Source organism: Rhyacophila brunnea, unplaced genomic scaffold, assembly GCF_057557595.1.
Source record: "Rhyacophila brunnea isolate RB1 unplaced genomic scaffold, BYU_Rbru_1.0 scaffold_23, whole genome shotgun sequence".
Taxonomy (NCBI): Eukaryota; Metazoa; Arthropoda; class Insecta; order Trichoptera; family Rhyacophilidae; genus Rhyacophila; species Rhyacophila brunnea.
The window spans coordinates 9,057,634-9,068,684 of record NW_028232893.1 but is presented as its reverse complement, the minus strand read 5'-3'; positions in this window follow the sequence as shown (position 1 = coordinate 9,068,684).

Genomic DNA, 11,051 nt, shown 5'->3' with positions numbered 1-11,051 from the left:
TTATTAGAAATTTTATGTGAAAACAATTCTACTGCCATCTTTGGAATTTCTGACTGTGTTAGCGGAGATTCACACCTAATATTATTAATATTTTTGTTGGAAAAACAATTAATCATTTTTACTACATAATAAATTAGACCACACCAATATATTTGAATTTCTGTTTCCTATAAAGAGAAAATCACTGAAGTGAGACATTGAAACCGATTGTATGAGAACTTGGAAGTATATTACCTGCCTGACGATAATAGAAACTAAATCTTCTGGTGCAGTCACTACTGATTGACTGTATGGGTTTACGGGTCGCAATGTAACATCTGCTTCCAGTAAAAACAATAGTCTTTCACAGAAGTGACACATTATTGGTTATGATATGGGCAGATGAACCGCAAAATAATGTTGATACTTACCAGAAAAATACAACTGTATGTTTGTGATGAGTTCTTTGGAAAAATGTATTTTCCTGTCGGTTTTCAACTGCAATCTGCCGTGTGTTTTGCTGTTAGATATCCTCCTTACGGGAAAGCGGGATTTCAAAATGATTGGGTCATATTTTATTTTATACAAATTTAATATTTCCTTAAATTTAAAGCTCGGAAGTCCAAAGTTTTCTTATAATAGTCGAATGCGATTTTTAATTCATGCAAGGCTAGACCTTCCAAACAGTTGTTAAAATGTGCAATTTTAAAAGAAGTCAGAATTTAGACATGTCTTTTGTCATTATTGTTGTTTTAAAAAAAATATAGTGCCTTATTTTTGCTTGAGACATGTTCTTAAAGTTTATGATTAGGGTTAGTCCATATATGATGTCACACCGAAAGAGGAGTGAGGGTGGCTGATGCTGACCATGGCGAATGTGAATTTGCGATTGATTTTTTAATAATATTTTTTTCTGTCATGCACTTATTTCGACAAGTGCCATCTGTGATCAGATTATTTGACAGTTATTTACAAATTTTACATATTATATGCGGAACATCCGAGCAGGATAAACTATGTAGATTATTTTTTGCAACGCGGAACAAAATTAATGTTATTTTTTCAGTTTATTTCAAAGTTATAATATTACAAAGTATAACATTTATTTTGTTTAGTTTATTAAAAAACTTTTCATATTTTAAATTGTTTGGTATTTCAAAACCCCCGATGTTTGCAAAATTTCAATTATCACGACCGTGTCGAAAACTTATCCCCTGGGGATTAACCTTAATGTGATGATTTGTGATGTCACAAAACCAAAAATTATTTTTTCTGAAAATAAAATATTCTACTGGAATTGATCATTTTCAACGAATGGGGAGGAGTTATGAAATATGCTGTAATTTTGACAGATGGATAAGATTTTGTGACTATTGAGGGGGGTAAAAATTATGAAAATTGTGTGTCAACATTTATGGACAGCCCTTAATGTGGTTTTTAAAAATGCAGTGCCTTACATTATATATTATATTCCAATTGGACCGCATCATATATCGTGGGTATTCTGCGAAAAAGCACTAAGTCAAAATTTTGCTGTTTTGACTTAATGATGAGGTAATCTTATTAAGAGTACGCTCTATAGTCTACAAAAACACACACAGTCATATCTATAAAACTGGCGAAGATAATTCATGTTATAAGTCAAAAAGACATACATCTATTCAGAGAAAAAGCACTAAATGGACTTGGTGCATTTGCTTCTCTCATTCTCAGGCTATATTCACAAAATTCTGTGTGCGAAACTGCACTAAGTCATACTCAAAGCAATATTGCAGAAAGGAATTTGCCTTTTATATATATAAAATAAGTTAAGACCGTCCAAACTTTCAAACTCGATTATCTCAAAACTAGTATTTTTGACTTAATGCTTATTCGCAGAATACCCACGATATTTTGTGAATCGAGTGTGCCCAAAATAAGTAATGCCATCCACACTTTACTCAATGAATGCTTATTTTAAATGAGTTTTTTTTAAATTTGATAATTACCTATAGATAAGTAGTATTTTGTGATCTTCAGTGATGAAGGGTGGAGGTAGGTTGTGGAGATACAACATGAACAGTGTACACTAAACTTTGTCAGTCATACTTATTGAAGTAAGCTTTAATTGCATAATTTTAGATATTTTCTAGATTTTTCATCTATTATGGCTTGGTTTAGGCAGGGTTTAATCAAATTTTAACAACTAACCAAGAAGATCTGCAATTTATATTATTAGTTCAATGAAAACAAATAACTATATCTGACAAAGTTTAGTGTGCACTATTTATGTCTGATCTCCACAGCCTACACTGCTGGTATTTAAACACATGTTTCGTAATCATCGGATGTGTTATCGATCTGGATGTATCACTGTGTAGTGGATCTGATTCAACCAATCCGCTGTCAAATATCAAAAGTGTCCTCGAGTGTTTCACTGATCAACCACCTTCAACACCATAAATGGTGACCTTGACGTGATAAAGAAATAAGTAAAAATTAAACTCAGTGATAAATTTAACTTATCTCCATATAAAAAATGTGTGAGTGACTATGTGATATGCGTCTTGCCTGTGCCGAGGCCCGCAGCGGACTGGTTGAATCATGCCCGATATTGATTTTACAATGTGTTATCATTCATAAAATATTTTTTATGAATGACAACTTTTATGAAAAGACGCACAATAATTGTATCTAATAATGTATCGTTGTATTCATAATATTATATATGTATATAAAGTTTATAATATACATTAGTTATTCCTCAATTTACACAGTGTTAGATTCCTACACTTTGATTGGAAGTTGAATTTCATAATATAAATAAACGTAATGCAAAAACCATTCAATAATAATTTATTTAGTTTAAAATCAGTTGCAACTGCAAAAATATCGTAAATCAAGGAATATCTTTATTACTGAGAATGGAAGTGAGTTCCAGAGTCTAACCAATTAAAAAACCGTCTTCCGACTTTTGTGTGTTTTAAAAAAAGGTCATGCTGTTATAGCGCATGTACACGTGCATGGATTTACTTGCACCAATAGTGTGTATTTTAAACTATTGCGATAATAACCGTTTACAAAACTGTAAAAGTGCTGACTGTCTCGCCAATCTCATTCTTCAAGAGTAAGTGAGACGTGTTGTTGTCATTGTATGATACTATTTGACAGGTCGTGAAAATCGGTTAACCTCAAAATGAGTCTGCACGGTGTAGCTCGTTTTTTTACCGGCAGGTTCGCTACTATCGTTTTACTGTACAGATATCGCACAGTACAATTGTCGCTCGAAAATTCAGAAGCTTCAGATCTTTTGACATGATAATACACATGCATTTTTTTGTTATGGCCGCGATAATATGTACTGTAGGCAGTAAATTCATGCACGTGCAAGTGGGGTATTATACTTCTTATCAAAAATATCCTATTTAATGCATTTATAGATCAAGCTTCATAATCTAAAAAATGAGCTATATCTTTGGTTTTCAAACCTTTTCGCCTTACAGTTCCCTTATTATCTGAATATTTTTTCACGGCACTCAAAAATGGTAGTTTTTTAAATCTTGGAATCAACCGCACTTGGGTAAATTCAAAATGTCGTCCCATATTATTTTTAGTCTCGAATTTTATGTAATGGCTCGTAATTTGTGTGTCATTGATGGGTACGAAGATACCATGCGGCACGCTCCGCTCAAGTGAGCTCAATAGTCGTTCCATGTTATTGAACATGCAGCAGGTCACCGAGCCATGCAAAACAACTGGTCTTGTTAATATTAGTGTATTATTAGTGTTTGTACAAGATACGTTTCAAGTTTCAGTTCAATGCCTTGGAAGTTAACATTAGACCAGAGTGATATTTGATGCATGTTGTAGGTAAACGTTATTTCCGTAATTTTCAAGGAAAAGTTTTAACGTAACAATCATAATTCCTCCATAATTTTTATTTTATTACAACATAATATTCTGAATATTGCAACACTGAAGATGTTATACATATATTATTGTCGATATGAATAATTATTAATTTGTGTGACAATTGCATTTTACTCCTTCGAAATAGTGAAAATGAACTGCTATAGAGGCATTTGCATAATATATAAAGCAGCATTTAGACCAAGCGAACGAATGTTCGTTCTTCCCCCACTACAGCGAAATTCTCTTGACGTAAACGCTTTTTGTCAAGCGAGCAAGCATTCTTTTGGATTCTACGGAGATTCGCTACATTTAGATAGAATGCTCATTCGTTTGATGTAAACGCATGCTAGAGCGAGAACACAGTTGCATTGAACACTCTTTCGTGTTCGGTCACGCTCGCGTGTGGAGTGGTTTTATCAAAGTCTTCTTCGCTCACTGCCGAAAATACCTATACGATTACTAAATAGATTATGTTCTATATTCTAGCTCTTAGTTTAAACTCGTTTGTGGATAGTTATCACTAGGCGTTTACACCAACCGAGCATGAACAGAATGCTCTGGCTCTCGCTCTACGTTATTGTTCGTTTGGTCTAAATTCACCTTTACATACCAGTAGTGAAGGGTGGAGATAGGCTGTGGAGATCCGACTTAGGTAATCCACACTTTAGTCATTATACTCAGCATATTTTGTTTTCATCGAACAAATAATACAAATTTGCCGATAGTTTTTAAAAATTGATTAAAACCTGCCTAAACCATAATAGACACTAGATGACTAGATAAAAGAATATTTTCTATCTAATATCTATTATGGTTTGCTTTAGGCGCGGTTTAATTGAATTTTAAAAAGTAACCAACACCATCTGCAATTTGTATTCTTAGTTCAGTGAAAACGAATACATATGACTGACAAAGTTTAGTATGCACCATTTATGTCGGATCTCCACAGCTTACCTCCACCCTTTGCCACTGTAGATAAATACTATTATAATATAGTTTTTAATTTAAAGCCATAACAATGACAACTGAATATAATATGTTATTAAATATGCATCAGGATCAATTTTAAAGTTTTTAATAATGTACACAAATGAATAATAATGAAGATGCATAGCAATAATAAAATTATGAATTATATAAAAATTAATGTTATTGAATGTTCGAAAAATATCTATCAATGTTTTTAATTATAGTAGAAACCTATGGCTTCCTGAATATATGTGACATTATGGTTGAATGTGCGACAGAAAAGATATTCTAGAAATGTAAAAATGTTAACAAATCGTATAACTGAATTATACATGTTCAAATTAAGAATTACGAAATCTGTATACATTTTTGAATTGTTTTTTTTTTATTTCGATCGAAGGTAAAACCTAATTTTTATATCCGTGTATAGCGTGAATATGTTCACAAGTCTAAAAACATCAATTCTCAGGGCAGCTATTTGTGCGTTTAGCTTTTTGTTGTAAATCAAAAAAGTTTTTAAATTTTAGTTTAGAATTTACAAACATTTTACTAAAATTTAAAAACATCCAAAAACATATAATCTGATTTACCATAGAAAGCTAAACGCACAAATAACTGCACTGAGAAATTATGTTTTTAGACTTATCAACATATTCACGCCATACACGGGTATATAGTTATAACCAAAGATGTTGAAAAAAAACATTCTTCCAAAGAAATGACGTCTAAACATATGAAAATGAAACAAAAAAAGAACTCTAACATATTGCTTAAAAGCGTATGATTGCATCCGTATCTCGTAGAATAACACAGCTAACATGTCTTTCTTGATTCCAAATCTATCCCATTAGAATCAAGTGAGACGTGTTAACTGTGTTAATAATTATTGTAGATAACCAACTGCCATGTTTATGGAATTGCTTCAAGTTATATCCGTGTTATTTTGGAGCAATAAAAATAATGTAAATATGTAACTGTGTTAACTTTTTAAAATCACCCCTGTTGGTCTACTATTTTTCATAGAAACTGTCAAGAGACACGGGAGCAATTTGTTGATGTTTTATCAAAAAATTGACACTTGGACAAACTGGAGTTTCGTCAACATCTTTTGTTGTAACCTACTTATTTTGAAATGAAGAGTTTATCAAAAACAATGATGTCTGTTAACAACAATTTCGAATTTTATGTATTTGAATTTTCGTAAATTTTACTGGATATATATCATGATATTTGCAATCTGTAAAGATATTTTTTAGCCATTGGTCGATACATTATGTTTGTTAATATATTATTATAACCAATAACCGTAATCACTTGTTCACTCAATCATAATACATAATTGTAATCTGATATTTTTAGATATTTAAATAAGAGTTCCTGCCTTTTCAAGTATTAAGTGTTGAATGGTTTAATTATTTTAGTGGAGAAATCAATCAGTGCCTTCTGTTCGTAATATATGACTTTTAAATGATTGTTGATTGTATATGGACCACAAGGGAGACACCGCACAAGTGGCGGAAGGTGGAGGTAGACTGTGGCGATCCGACATAAATAATGCACACCAAGTCAGTCATGCTTAGGCCTTGTCCACATGGTGCGTTTTGACTCGCGCGCATTCTAGGTACATGTGACCTCATTGAGCCGTCCACAAGCACTCGTGCCGTGACGACTGTCGAGGTACAGGTGACCTCATTGAGGTGTCCACATTCACTCGCGGTGAGACACGTGCCATATGGACAAGGCCTTAGGTATTTGTTTTCATTGAACTAAAAATACAAATTGCAGATGGTGGTGGTTAGTTTTTGTATAAACCAAACTATAACAAATAAAAGGATTATAGTTTGGTTAGGCATGTTTAATTGAATTTTTAAAACTATCCCAACACTATCTGCAATTTATATTCTTAAAGCACGATGCAAAACAATACTTAGCCGCGTAAGTCCTTAAGATACGCGGGGCCGATTTCAACGACCTAAGTTCAATGAGAAAAACATATATAGTTGTTATTAGAACGATTAAATGGAAGAGAGAAAGAACATGTGACATGATTTTCTTGTTCGAGCGGCTGCTTAACGTCACCTGTTCTGCATCGCGCTCTTAGTTCAATGAAAATAAATAAGTATGACTGACAAAGTTTAGTGTGCAATATTTACGTCAGATCCCGCAGTCTACCTACACTCTTCGTCACAGCGTTACACACAAATAATCAAATTATTATTGTACAATATCTTGCATGCACTGTTGTCACATCAAAAATAACGCGTCGTGTGGCGTCTCTCTGTTTTAATAGAATTTTAGTACATAATATTTCAAACCAGAATTGATTTTAACATAGTTGCTAAAAACCTTAAGAATGTTTGTGTGACGTGAATGAATATAATAGCCACTTATATATTGTCCGTTTAGCTGTTGAAATCTCAGATTTGACAATTTGATTCAATCTGATGTGGATCCTGTCCGTCTTGAGAAGATATTTCATTTAATGAAAAATGGATGTTGCCCACATGCTAATGTGTAAACATAAAACGAACATGTGAATTTGCCAGATTCATATGAGTTCATATGTAGATATGTAACCACTCTGCAGTGGCGAAGGATGGAGGTAGGCTGTTAAGATCCGCCATAAAAAGTGCACACTAAACTTTGTCAGTCAAACATATTTGTTTTCATTGGAACAAGACTACAATTTACAGATGGTGTTGGTTAATTTTTAAAATTTAATTAAACCCTGCGAAACCAAGCCATAATAGATAATAATCTAAAATTACTCATCTATAAAATATCAAATATCTAAAATTATGCAATTAAATCATACATAACTTTGGATATTTTATAGATAGAATAATATTTTTTATCTATTATAGTTTGGTGGCCACGGTGGCCGCACGGCTTAAGAGTTGGACTACCACGCCGTGGGTCCCAGGTTCGAATCCTGGGTTTGGCAAGTACACATTGTTTTTCAGTTTGTGTGTGAGTCAGAGTATGGACCTAATAGGTTGAGCAAGTGGCTGACATCCATTTCTTGTAAAAACAAATCTGTTAATACAAACCTCTACTCTGTGGAGGCCCATATGATCCTATTAGGATCGGACATGGTCGGAATAGTTTGGTTAGGCAGGGCTTAATGAATTTGAAAAATGAACCAACAATACGTGTAATCTGTATTCATAATACAATGAAAACAAATAAGTATGAATGAAAAAGTGTCCACAATTTTGTCGTATCGCCCAAAATATACCAAAACCATTATGGTTTGGTTTAGACAGGGTCTAATTGATTGTTAAAAACTACCAATACCATCTGTAAATTGTAGTCTTAGTTCAATACAAACAAAGTTTAATGTGCACTTTTTATGACGGATCTTAACAGCCTACGTCCACCCTTCGCTACTGCCACTCTGTCATCGCGGGCCACATAGTTTAGAGTAAACCCTCATGTTCTATTTATATACTACCAAAATTAAAATAAAAACCTCGTATTGGTGCATTTCTGAGGCAACGGGCATTGCACAACGTCTAAGAGAAACACCTGTTTGTCTTGCTTACGCCTACTTATTGCGCTTATAGCGAAAAGAGGACAACATGCGTATACGTTGATGTCGATTTAAAAATTTGAAGCATCCTTTTTGTAAACAATGCGTCTGTGTGAGTATTGCTTCGCCTCAACTCTTGTTAACACATCTATAACACGTCTCATTTTAATAAAACCATAATATCTCCAGTGTATGCTGTCATCACTCCGGACCTATTACATACACTCGATGATTAATCTCCAAATACCTGTTATTTAGATAAATAAAGTTATTCGAGACTTCTCTTGTAATATTTAAATTCTGTGACATTTGAGGCTTTAACAGCTCAACGGCAATATGCCGACACTACTACAGAATATCATTGTAATCCAAGGCCCACTATTATAGCCAGGTTGTGACACAAAACTTAAAATTTCAATCGTAGTCATTGTTATTATTCATACATCGATTGGAATATGGTGAATTGTTGAAATTCATGGTAATTCATGTAGTTGCTACCAAAAGTTGGTAAGTCGATAAATTAGGCTAACAAAAAATTAACATCATCCAATATGTAGAACATGGAAGCACAAAAAAATTAGCATTATGCCTGATTTTAGAGGGCATGTCAAACTTTAAATTGCAATTACTCCATAACATGATTTCGAGACTTACCAACATTTGGCAGTAACAATCGAAAATCTGTATTTACTGCGAAAAAGATACCATATTGCATTCGATAATAATCAATAACTAGCACTATTATTGTCGCAATTCAGTGCCCCAGCCTGTCTATAGTCAGTCTTGATTGTAACCAGAGGTGTTGAAGAAAACCTACTTCTATAAAAATATCTTGATATAAGAAAGTGAAATTGAAAAAAAGATATTTCTGCATTTGTTGATACTTTGTAGCAAGATTCTTTTGCTTTGAGACTTAGTTGCCAAAGCAACACCGAGATGAAAGCGCTTAAATTTATCATATATTTTGGCTCCGTCTATATCATAGTGCCTTGCTTTTAAAAGATATTTCTTTTCAGCCGCCTGGGGAAATTATATTTTATATTTTGAACGAATAATAAGTGTATGTAATTCAACAAAATATTTATATTTTGGATTTCAGTAAGCTAGTTTGGAAATTATAAAACTATTTATTAAAATGAAATAGGAAATCTCACATGAGCACAGTAGATTGCTTATTAGTAAAGTTTTAAATAAAAACTAATGAGAATGTCGAGACTGGTGTTCTACCAATATGCCTATATTTCTCATTTCCGATTTGCTTCCTATCGCCGCCCACCCCAGAGCCTCTTTAGGAAGCCATGGTCTATAATATAGAGAAGGTTATCTTCAATGCTTCGGCATATATTGACGTGTTTGTTATCACCGGAACAGTAAATATTGCATTATACCACGCAGCGTTTGGTTGAGAAAGGATTTCCTGTCTGTAAATAGCTTATTTTCAGTGATATGAATAAAATAGTCTCTCTTTTAGTTAATGAAGTCTTATTTTTACATTTCTGATAAGCCAAAATTATTATATTATATAATACGCAGATCAATCTAGATGTATTAGGGTTATAGTACTTCTTACATGCTTTGTGCCTCATTTATGTTATAGCTTTGATATACACAATAGAATTTGTCAACTATTTTTATACCTATTAAAATTATTAAATAATGAAAACGACCGATTAACTGTGTTTTTATTTTGATTCCCTTCTCCCTCCCACCTACTTAAGACAATGACCCTGTGACTGTCTGATAATATCGTCACTTTTCTGGCAGAAGACACTAATTCGAAAAAATGACATATTGAGTTAGTTATACCAAAATGTTCCTTATTTCAAACTTTACCGTTTGGAAACCTTCTTAATAAATAAAGTCTTTATTTTAAAATCATCTTTTTTACGATTACATAATAAACTCACATGATAGACCATTTCAAACATTTTAACAACTTCAAAGTCAAATTACTCAAAACTAGTATTCTCCAGTTAGTGTGTTCTGCCAGAATAGAGACGATATATGAGTGTGAAAGGAGACAAAACAACACAAGTACACATGCCTGTCTGCGTAAACCCATGTATTTGTAATGGCCAATCCACGCAGTTCCTGCTTTAGATTCCAGCAATGAACACCTGGGCTGCAGCTGAAATCACCGCTGGGAACAAAGATGTTGAAAAAACACTTTACTACAGAGATGGAGCCCTAATGTACGAAACGATTTAACATCAATTCGTGGGTCGGGATGTGAAGTCAGATAAGTCACAAATTGTCATTTTGAGATATAGCAAAAACAAAGTTCAAAAAATTCCCCACATTCCCCTAATTATAGTTTTGTTTTTTTATGAGTAACAAATCAAAGTACATGTAATTGGCTTTCAATTATATGTCCTAGAAGTATTCTAACTATTTCGTTTCATTAAAATTTAATTGGTTTAAAAAAAAAAGGGAATTCACTTATCTGGATTTGCACAAAAAATGATTGACTTACCTTACTACGCACAAAGTAATATTATTATTTTTTCATGTAAATCCGACTAATATTAGCAATAAACACACATTTTATACATAAATCTTATTGGTTTATTGAACAAAATATTATATAAATTTAAAATTAGAATTTTTATAACTTATTTTTACTTTAATGTTATTTAAGTAGTGAAAAGGCACACAAACCTGAATATTATAAAGGTTCATC